Raw genomic sequence first — 10,853 nt, 5'->3', positions numbered from 1 at the left:
GGTTTTTTTTTTTCTTCAAATTTTCCCTTATTTTTCCTTTAAAATGCATAGAAAATAAGGTAGTTACTAAATAAAAATATCCCCTACTATAAGCCTAATTTGTTCAAAAAAAAAAACAACAATATGTAGATCATGTAGGTGTGGTAAGTAGTAAAAAAAGTTATTGGCGAATGAATGGGAGCAACACTGATGTGTGAAAATTGCTTGGGGGCTGAAGTGGTTAGTGCTTAGCTTCCTATCACCTCGCTTTGCATATGCCACTGAGTGATAAGCTTCAACCTGATTTTGTGATACATTTTCCTCTTCTTATTTCAAATATCCGATTTTTCTGTGAAATGAGAAGTGGCGCCTGTCTCTGCATCTCTTGTGTATCTGACACGGGCTGGGAAAATTATTGTGGTGTATGGGAAACTCTGCACGTTTGCACTTCCTTAAAAAATTGCAATGGTAGAAGCAAATAGCGGTTTTCTTTCCAAAGCAAATGAACAAGTTTCCAGTCTTGCGCAACAAGCTTAAATACAAATATTTCAATTGTAAAATTTAGAAATGGTTTAGAATTGGCTTTGGGTTTTTATCGCTATCTTTGCCTCTATGGAAGGTAACTTCCAACACGGGCAAAACTAGGACCAAATAATAAACCAAGTTATAAATATATATTAGTGAAGAGTTAGAACCCCAGTCAAGTTTCTATTGTTTTCTTGTCATTAGTGTTGATATTAAACCCTCATTGGACGGGGCTAACATGCTGGGTGAACAATCACTAACCAAAGGACGCCGGGAGACCTCCGGGAAATTGGCATAACCTCTAGAACAGGGATGTCGAACTCAATCACATAAGGGACCAAAATCTCAAAGTCACGGCCCAAATTGCTTATTAAGATCTGATATTTATTGAACAGTCCTAACTAAGAGGCGTAACTATAGCAAACATGGGGGACTAGCTCCTCCCCTTTTGAAGAATAGTGCATAGGAGCTGTTTAAATATTTATCTGCCTTAGTGCTGCTTCGGCAAAAAAGGATCAAGATGAAATGTGGCTCGTGCCCCGCTCCACCTCGGGTAAATTTTAAGTCTGCTTCTAGGATGCTATGATACTATAGATCAGTGATCGCTAACCTTGGCACTCCAGCTGTGACAAAACTACAAATCCCATCATGCCTCTGCCTCCCCGAGTTATGCTTAGAGCTGTCAGAGTATTGAAATGCCTCATGGGACTTGTAGTTCCACCACCGCTGGAGTGCCAAGGTTAGCCATCACTGCCATAGATGCATCTACACAAACTGTGACTTTTTGCTACTTAGTTGAGCTGCATGAACTTTGTAGCAGATGTGGAATAATATACTACGAGGTGCATGCATTATTATTATTATTTAATATTTCTATAGTGCCGATATCTTCCGCAGCGATGTACAGAGTATATGGTCTTGTCACTAACCCCTTAGAGGGGTTCACAATCTAATCTCTGCCATAGTCACATGTCTATGTATGTATCATGTCATGTATGTATCACAGTCTAGGTCCTACTTAGCGGGAAGCCAATTAACTGATCTGTATGTTTTTGGCATGTGGGAGGAAACTTGAGTGCCCAGAGGAAACCCACGCAGACATAGGATAAACATATAAAATGTGTGCAGATGGTGCCCTGGCTGGGAATCGATTGTTAGCAGCTATGTTGGATAACACTAGCATCAGCTGCTTAGCATCTAATTTTGAAGGACTTGTAGCAGTACCACTTGTCAGGATTTCTGAGTGTTTTTCTGTGCAGAAAAAAATCTGCACGGCAGAGCCCTCAGAATCGCATACAATGTATTTAATAGCATACAGGCACTGATATGGTTAAATTCGCATACTCATTAACATATGCGAAAACGCTCGAGAATTCGCTGTAAAGTTCACGGGAAAATTCGCATCCGCGTGCAAATTCATTTTTGTTTTCCGCAACTAATACGGTGCGTATTAGTTGCGGAAAACAAAAACGAATTTGCACGCGGATGCAAATTTTCCCACGAACTTTACAGCGAATTCTTGGGCGTTTTCGCATATGTTAATGAGTATGCAAATTTAACCATATCAGTGCCGGTGCGCACAAGTGGAAACGGGTCCTTAAGCATACTTGAATTTATGGCCACTTTCTGTAAACCGAAGTGAATTTCCGAATGAATTTCCCTCACACAGACACTTCCATTCAATTCTTTTGTTTGCACAAGTTGATTTCTGGATATCATGGAGGCTTTTATCATTTTGCCTTCTGTTATGAAGAGCTGTGAATGTTGATGGTGCTGACTCACTGTGCCACTTTGCTGCAACCTTCTGGATAAAGCACAGTTCTCTTACAGGAGCTCTTAGAGGGAGAAATAACTTTGTTCTTGAAACAGTTGTTAAAATCATAAGCTTAGTAGGTAAAGTCACCTTTACCATTTATAGAAAGCAGGATAGACAACCTTGTGAATCAGAGATGGCAGATTCCTCAGCTGTATTCGAAAACGATAGTATTCATGTATGTAGAACACGACTGAGATGAAATCACGTGAAGGATGGTTAAATACAGGTTGGTCTTACAGGAAAAGAAAAAAATAAATAAACCTGTTTTGTCTATTTTTACTAAAAAAAAAAAGAAAAGCACAGGGTGTGTTCCCATACCAGGCAGCACCTGACCTATAATGGCAGCAGGAAAGCCTCTCTGCAAGTTTTAAAGGCACAGCATGTACAAATCTGCATGCGGAGTACCAGAATATGCAGGACCGAAACCGACTACACTGCCTCTTCCTGCCTCCAAGAGGAATAGTTTTCCCCTAGGAGATATTTTTTTTTTTTGTTTTCAAAAGAGTTTTATTGAGAAAAATCAAAAAACAATCATTTACAGCAGTGACAAGCTCAAGGGCTTAAAGAATTTTTCAACTTTTCATTCTTTTACAAAAAGCCAGTAAAACATAAAATTTAATACAATTTGCTTTAGGAAAGCATCAAGAAAACACAATTATAATTCCAGCTGTAGACCTCACTCTCAAAACTTCAACTTGGGCCTACAATAAAGGCCAACTGGACTGCCAGAGTGGTTTAAATAGCTTTAGGCTAATTTCACAGTGGGACGTTAAAGTCCCACGTTACAGCAGCCAGTAACGCAGCCTAACTCACAGCACTGTAAAATCAATTGTGCTGTTCACAGTGCCCACGTTGCGTTAGATAGTAACGCAGCACGTTGAAACAAAGTGCTGCATGCTGTACGTTATACTGGGCTAAGCAGCGTTAGACTGCTTGCACATGCTCAGTAATGTTGGAGGAGGAGGTCTCCCCTCCTCCTCCACCAGCGGCCAGCCACATGGCTAATTAATATTCACTGCACTGCAGAGACTCATGGTTGGACTGTAGTGTTGTCCGGATCTTTTTTGTGAGTTGAATTATCCGGATCATCACAATGAAAGATTCGGTTCACAGTGGATGTCTGTCTGGAAGAAACAGGAACATACAGAATGTACAGTGCAGGGAAAGTCCTGTCCTGCTAGTCATTTCACCCAGTCTGCTTCCCTAGTAAAATGATTCAAATTATTCGGTTCAAAGATCCGGATCTTTTCAATGATCCGATTCAAATGATCCGAATCCTTAAAAAGATCCGGACTTCCTATCACTAACCTGGAGCGGCTGCTTTGAGAGCTGCATAACGCAGCTCAATCTGACGTCCAGCTTCAACACCACCATGCGTTGCGTTGGGGGCACGTTATGCGACCATAACGTCCCCTAAAACGCAACGTCTTAGTGTGTAAGAGGGGCGGCGCCAGGGGGGTGCTTGGGGGTGCTCGAGCACCCCCTAGAATTGTCCAAGCACCCCCAAAGCACCCCCTGGAGTGAACTGACTTCAGGCGTCTAAAAGACGCCAAGTCAGTTCACACAGTGGCAGCACGGAGCAGCAGGCAGGGCTACGGTAAGATGGCCGCCCGAAGCCCTGTTCTGCAGACTTCGGGCGGCCATTTTCCCGTAGCCCTGCTCTCAGCATGCAAGCAGGAAGTCTCGTCGTGACGTCGGGAAGGAAGAGGATCGTGGGCGCGCCACAAGGAGGTCGGGACAGGAGGTCGGGAAAGAAGGTCTTCTGGCTGTAGGTGAGTAAATAAATGGGCTTTTCTTTTCTTTTTCAGGTGGTACTGATTGTGGTCAAAACTGCTGAGGAAGGATTGTGCATATTGGGGTCATATCTGCTACAGATTGTGTATATTGGGGGTCATTTCTGCTACGGATTGTGCATATTGGGGTCATATCTGCTACCGATTGTGCATATTGGGGTCATTTCTGCTACCGATTGTGCATATTGGGGTCATTTCTGCTACCGATTGTGCATATTGGGGTCATTTCTGCTACCGATTGCGCATATTGGGGTCATTTCTGCTACCGATTGTGCATATTTGGGTCATTTCTGCTACAGATTGTGCATATTGGGGTCATATCTGCTGCGGATTGTGCATATTGGGGTCATATCTGCTGCGGATTGTGCATATTGGGGTCATATCTGCTGCGGATTGTGCATATTGGGGTCATATCTGCTGCGGATTGTGCATATTGGGGTCATTTCTGCTACCGATTGTGCATATTGGGGTCATTTCTGCTACCGATTGTGCATATTGGGGTCATTTCTGCTACCGATTGTGCATATTGGGGTAATTTCTGCTACCGATTGTGCATATTGGGGTCATTTCTGCTACCGATTGTGCATTTTGGGGTCATTTCTGCTACCGATTCTGCCTATTGGGGTCATATCTGCTGCCGATTGTGCATATTGGGGTCATATCTGCTGCCGATTGTGCATATTGGGGTCATATCTGCTGCAGATTGTGCATATTGGGGTCATATCTGCTGCAGATTGTGCATATTGGGGTCATATCTGCTGCCGATTGTGCATATTGGGGTCATATCTGCTGCCGATTGTGCATATTGGGGTCATATCTGCTGCCGATTGTGCATATTGGGGTCATATCTGCTACCGATTGTGCATATTGGGGTCATATCTGCTACCGATTGTGCATATTGGGGCCATATCTGCTACCGATTGTGCATATTGGGGCCATATCTGCTACCGATTGTGCATATTGGGGCCATATCTGCTACCGATTGTGCATATTGGGGCCATATCTGCTACCGATTGTGCATATTGGGGTTATTGAACATGTTTTTTGTTCAAATCTGCTCACATCACGTGTATTTTCTTGAGAAAACCTGCACAATTATGTGAATTTTCTGGGGAAAGGGTCACCAATACTTGGGCCCTCTGTCTTTGCGTTGCACTTTTAAAGGGAACTCGAGGTGAGAATAATATTGAGGCTGCCATATTTATCTCCTTTTAAGTAATACCAGCTGCCTGGCTGTCGTGTTGGTCCTCTGCCTCTAATTCTTTCAACCATAGACCCTGAACAAGCATGCAGCAGGTCAGGGGTTTCTGACAATATTGTCAGAACTGACAAGATTAGCTGCATGCTTGTTTCTGGTGTAATTCAGTTCACTCCTACAGCCAAATAGATCAGCAGGGCTGCCAGGCAACTAGAATTGTTTAAAAGGAAATAAATATGGCAGCCACCATATCACTCTCACCCTGGGTTCACTTTAAATTACAGTTAGCCCCGCCCTCATCCGGTCATGACCACGCCCATTTTTTTGCCGCGGCGCGCTTCGTGCGCCGCAGGTTGTAGCCACAACCATTTTTTGCCGCGGTTCGCGCGCCGCAGGTCGTCAGCTCCCCCGGAAATTGGTCCAGCACCTGCTTAGCACCCCCTAAAAAAAATTCCTGGAGCCGCCACTGGTGTGTAAGTAGCCTCAGTGTATGATAACAGTAACAAGTGTATCCTCATACTGTACACTTTACATAGCATCCGCATATCTCAACTCTGCATGCAGTCAAGCTCAGGAAGGCTCATCCGGATTTCGGATATCCGGGTAACCCGGATATCCGAACATTTTTACACTATCCGGCCGGATCCGGATTCCGGATAGTTGGGCAGAAATCCGGATAGCTATCTGGGGATAGTTTGACAGCCGACCCGGATATCCACGGATTTCTCCCAGATATCCGAATTACAAGTTCAGTGGCAAAAAGGACCACCACCACCACTCTCTTTTTCTCTCCCTGGTCTTCCAGGGATTTGTAGTATGTCAAAAGCAAGCTCACATACATTGGCCAGGAATCGAACCCAGGTCAACTGCTTGGAGGGCAGCTATGCTCACCACTATACCACCAACCACACACACAGCAAAGGACAGCACTTTGAAGTCTGGAAGATTCCAGGGCAAGGGTGCAGGGTTGCCAACCGTCCGTGAAAGTACGGGCAGTCCGTACTACAGACAGGAAATTTCCCCTGTCCGTAGTTGCCTGTACTTCAGGACATGCGTCCGTCTAAAATGTAAAGAGCCGCGATCACCGCGGCTACACAGGCAACCTGGTCCTGAGCGGCAAGTCTGCAAGAAGCCTCGGGCTTCTATTTCCTCCTTCCCTGTCGCCCTCCAATCAGTAGCCCTGATTTTCACGCTGGTGCCTCTCTCCAGCCGATGAGAGACAGGCAGCCAGCAAGCCCGCCCCTTACAACCCCGTCCAGGAAACAGCTCAGCAGCTGTAGTGGGGAGAGAAAAAGAGCAGCGTGCTCGTTCAGCTACAAATTCAGCCCTGTCTTCTAAGCGCCTCTCCCCCAGAGCAGCTGTGCATCCAGATCTCAGCACAGGAGTTGTGTGTCAGCAGCGGTGACTGTGACAGGCAGAAGCTGATAACACCCTACTATCAGCTTAGAGATCATTCTGTACCTTATAACGGTAACCAGGCATCTGTTACTTATACAATACAATACAATAACATTTCTATAGCGCTTTTCTCCCATAGGACTCAAAGCTCTTAGGCTCTCTCAGATTCAGTAATTGGTAGTAGGATGAAGTATTCACACAACAAAAGTTATAATTCTGCAAATGCCAAACTGAACAGGTGGGTTTTCAGTCTGGATTTAAACACGGCCAGGGATGGAGCTGTCCTGATCTGTTGAGGTAGGGAGTTCCGAAACGTAGGGGCAGCATGACAGAAGGCTCTGGGACCAAAAGTTTCCAAGTGGACTCTGGGTATGACTAGATTATTAGAACCTGTGGATATGAGAATGCGGGGATTGCTACGCAGCTGCAACATATCTTTCATGTATCCAGGGCCTAGATTATTCAGGGATTTAAATGTCAGTAGGCCGATCTTGAATAGGACCCTCAATTCTATAGGTAGACAGTGAAGGGAGTGCAGGACTGGCGTTATGTGGCAGTGACGGGGTTGGTTGGTTAGCAGTCTGGCAGCAGTATTCTGTATCAGCTGTAGACGGTACAAGACCTTTTTTGGAAGGCCAGTGTAGAGAGCATTACAGTAGTCCAGTCGGGATGTGATGAAGGCATGGACTAAGGTTGGCAGATCTTCTGGGGGGATGAGGTGCTTGATTTTTGCAATGTTTTTACTTAACCACCCTGGCGTTCTATTAAGATCGCCAGGGCGGCTGCATGAGGGTTTTTTTTAAATAAAAAAAAAACTATTTCATGCAGCCAACTGAAAGTTGGCTGCATGAAAGCCCACTAGATGGCGCTCCGGAGGCGTTCTCCTGATCGCCTCCGGCGGCCAAAAGTAACACGGAAGGCCGCAATGAGCAGCCTTCCGTGTTTGGCTTCTCCTGTCGCCATGGCGACGAGCGGAGTGACGTCATGGACGTCAGCCGACGTCCTGACGTCAGCCGCCTCCGATCCAGCCCTTAGCGCTGGCCGGAACTATTTGTTCCGGCTGCGCAGGGCTCAGGCGGCTGGGGGGACCCTCTTTCGCCGCTGCTCGCGGCGGATCGCCGCAGAGCGGTGGCGATCGGGCAGCACACGCGGCTGGCAAAGTGCCGGCTGCGTGTGCTGCTCTTTATTTAATCAAAATCGGCCCAGCAGGGCCTGAGCGGCACCCTCTGGCGGTAATGGACGAGCTCAGCTCGTCCATACCGCTAAGGTGGTTAATGTGCTGAGTTCCTTGGGAGACTCCTAGCCAGACTTCCTTGTTACAACCACCCTGGCGTTCTGATCAAATCGCCAGGGTGGCTGCGGGAGGGTTTTTTTTAAATAAAAAAAAAACTATTTCATGCAGCCAACTGAAAGTTGGCTGCATGAAAGCCCACTAGAGGGCGCTCCGGAGGCGTTCTTCCGATCGCCTCCGGCACCCAGAATAAACAAGGAAGGCCGCAATGAGCGGCCTTCCTTGTTTTGCTTACATCGTCGCCATAGCGACGAGCGGAGTGACGTCATCGACGTCAGCCGACGTCCTGACGTCAGCCGCCTCCGATCCAGCCCTTAGCGCTGGCCGGAACTTTTTGTTCCGGCTACGCTGGGCTCAGGCGGCTGGGGGGACCCTCTTTCGCCGCTGCTCGCGGCGGATCGCCGCAGAGCGGCGGCGATCAGGCAGCACACGCGGCTGGCAAAGTGCCGGCTGCTTGTGCTGCTTTTTATTTGATGAAAATCGGCCCAGCAGGGCCTGAGCGGCAGCCTCTGGCGGTGTTGGACGAGCTGAGCTCGTCCAAACCGCTCAGCAGGTTAATTACTTTCAGGTAATTTATAGCTTTGTGAATCGTATTAGCTCTGTTCAAAGTTGTAGTTCAGACCCTGCTACATCTAAAATAAATAAAAAATTGGCAAATTGAATTTCACCACTCTACTAATTGCAGTGCTTTATAAAATTCCAGGGGAATGGGAGCAAGTTATCTCTGGTTGTAAATTCCCATACAATTGCTAACACTAAATATGATTGTAAGTGTGCATCTTGGAGTTCCAGGATTTTTTTTACTAGCCTTAAAGTGTAACTGTCGGGCATAAAATCAAAAATTGATTCTTACTTTTTATCTAGTAAACAAGTAATAAATACTAACAGCAGCCAGACAGAGCCAGGTACTATGTGGTGAGGCCAGTATGTGTGACAATTTATGAGTTGCGCTTCTCATCTCTGATCATTCTGGTAAACTCCACCTTTTCATACCTCCTTGTTCTTACACTGGATTCCTCTGTCCACGTTAATAGCCTTTATTCACAGTGAGCTACAAGCTGTCCACCCTTTTGCCGTGGTTTTATTTTGATTCACTTTTTACTCTTTCTGTATTTTTTCCTGTACCTCAGGATTCTCCACTTTGCACCTCTCCTCATTTGATTCATATCTACTGTACCACAGGCGCTTTTATTGATGTTTGCACATTACTTGGTTAATTGCACACTTTGGTGCCTGCTTCAGCTATGTTTCTTTCCTTCCGAAATTCTCAAGAAGCCGTAAAAAGCTCGCTAGTGACTCCGCCCCTGACTCCGCCCTGTGTCCGTCCAAAACTTGGGGTGTCCAGATTTTTTTACCATTTTATCCAGGAAAAATGTAAAATTGGGTTGGCAACCCTGCAGGGGTGGGAAGGATGAAAAGCTAGGTGGCCATGCAACCATTCCTGCTACCCTAAAGCTTACTTATAGACAGTCATACGAGACACATGCTGGGTGCAGGGCTGTGTGGTGAGTCGACACATTCAGGGTCGGACTGGGACACTAAGGGCCCACCAAGGAAGTTTCAGCCTTGGGCCCACCCCCCTCTCCTCCCCCCCCCCCCTCTGCAGCGCGCCGCAGCAAAACTAAGTGGGTGTCGCCACGCACTGGAACATCAGCGTGGTCATGATGAGTCATGGGCAGACTTAAAAAAAACAAAAAACACAAAATAAGTAGCGGTGTTATTCACAGAGATTAGGTCTGACCAGATTCATTTTAGATAAAATATTCAAGTAGTTACATGCCTCATGATAATTCATCAAGTAGTCAAATGGCAGCAGATACCCCCACAAAATGCAATCAGGTTGACGGCAGATGCCCCCACAAAATGCAATCAAGTTGGCTGCAGATACCCCCACAAAATGCAATCAGGTTGGTGGCAGACACCCCCACAAAATGCAATCAGATTGGTGGCAGATACCCTCACAAAATGCAATCAGGTTAGTGGCAGATACTCTCACAAAATGCAATCAGGTTGGCTCTAGATACCCCCACAAAATGCAATCAGGTTGGCTGCAGATACCCCCACAAAATGCAATCAGGTTGGCTGCAGATACCCCCACAAAATGCAATCAGGTTAGCTGCAGATACCCCCACAAAATGCAATCAGGTTGGTGGCAGATACCCACACAAAATGCAATCAGGTTGGCTGCAGATACCCCCACAAAATGCAATCAGGTTGGCTGCAGATACCCCCACAAAATGCAATCAGGTTGGCTGCAGATACCCCCACAATAGTTGGCTGCAGATACCCCCACAAAATGCAATCAGGTTGGTGGCAGATACCCCCTCAAAAGTTGGCTGCAGATACCCCCACAAAATGCAATCAGGTTGGTGGCAGATACCCCCACAAAATGCAACTCCCCCCCAGCTTGGAAGGGGGGGCAGCGGGCACAGATCAGCGGGGAAGCCTCCCCCCCCTCCTTCACCTAGGGCCCCCCCCCTTCCGCGCACCCCCCTCCTCCAGAAGTGCAGCCAGCAGCGAGCGGAAAATAGCTTACTGAGCTTCAGATGATGCTAGCTCCGCATGCCGCTGCTGCTGCCTGCTGGTCTCTGTCTCCTGTAGTGACGCTGTCCAATCACGCTCTCGCAGGAAGTACTGCGAGAGCGTGATTGGACAGCGTCACTGTAGGAGACGGAGACCAGCAGGGCAGCAGCGGCATGCGGAGCTAGCATCATCTGAAGCTATTCTCTGCTCGCTGCTGGCTGCACTACTGGAGGAGGGGGGTGCGCAGTAGGGGGGGCCCCTAGGTGAGGGGGGGAGGCTTTGTGCCCAATTTCCCCCCTTCCAAGCTGTGCCCCCCTCCCTCTCAGCTCT

The sequence above is a fragment of the Hyperolius riggenbachi genome, chromosome 9, assembly GCF_040937935.1.
Source record: "Hyperolius riggenbachi isolate aHypRig1 chromosome 9, aHypRig1.pri, whole genome shotgun sequence".
Taxonomy (NCBI): Eukaryota; Metazoa; Chordata; class Amphibia; order Anura; family Hyperoliidae; genus Hyperolius; species Hyperolius riggenbachi.
Note: the sequence above shows the minus strand (reverse complement) of the source record.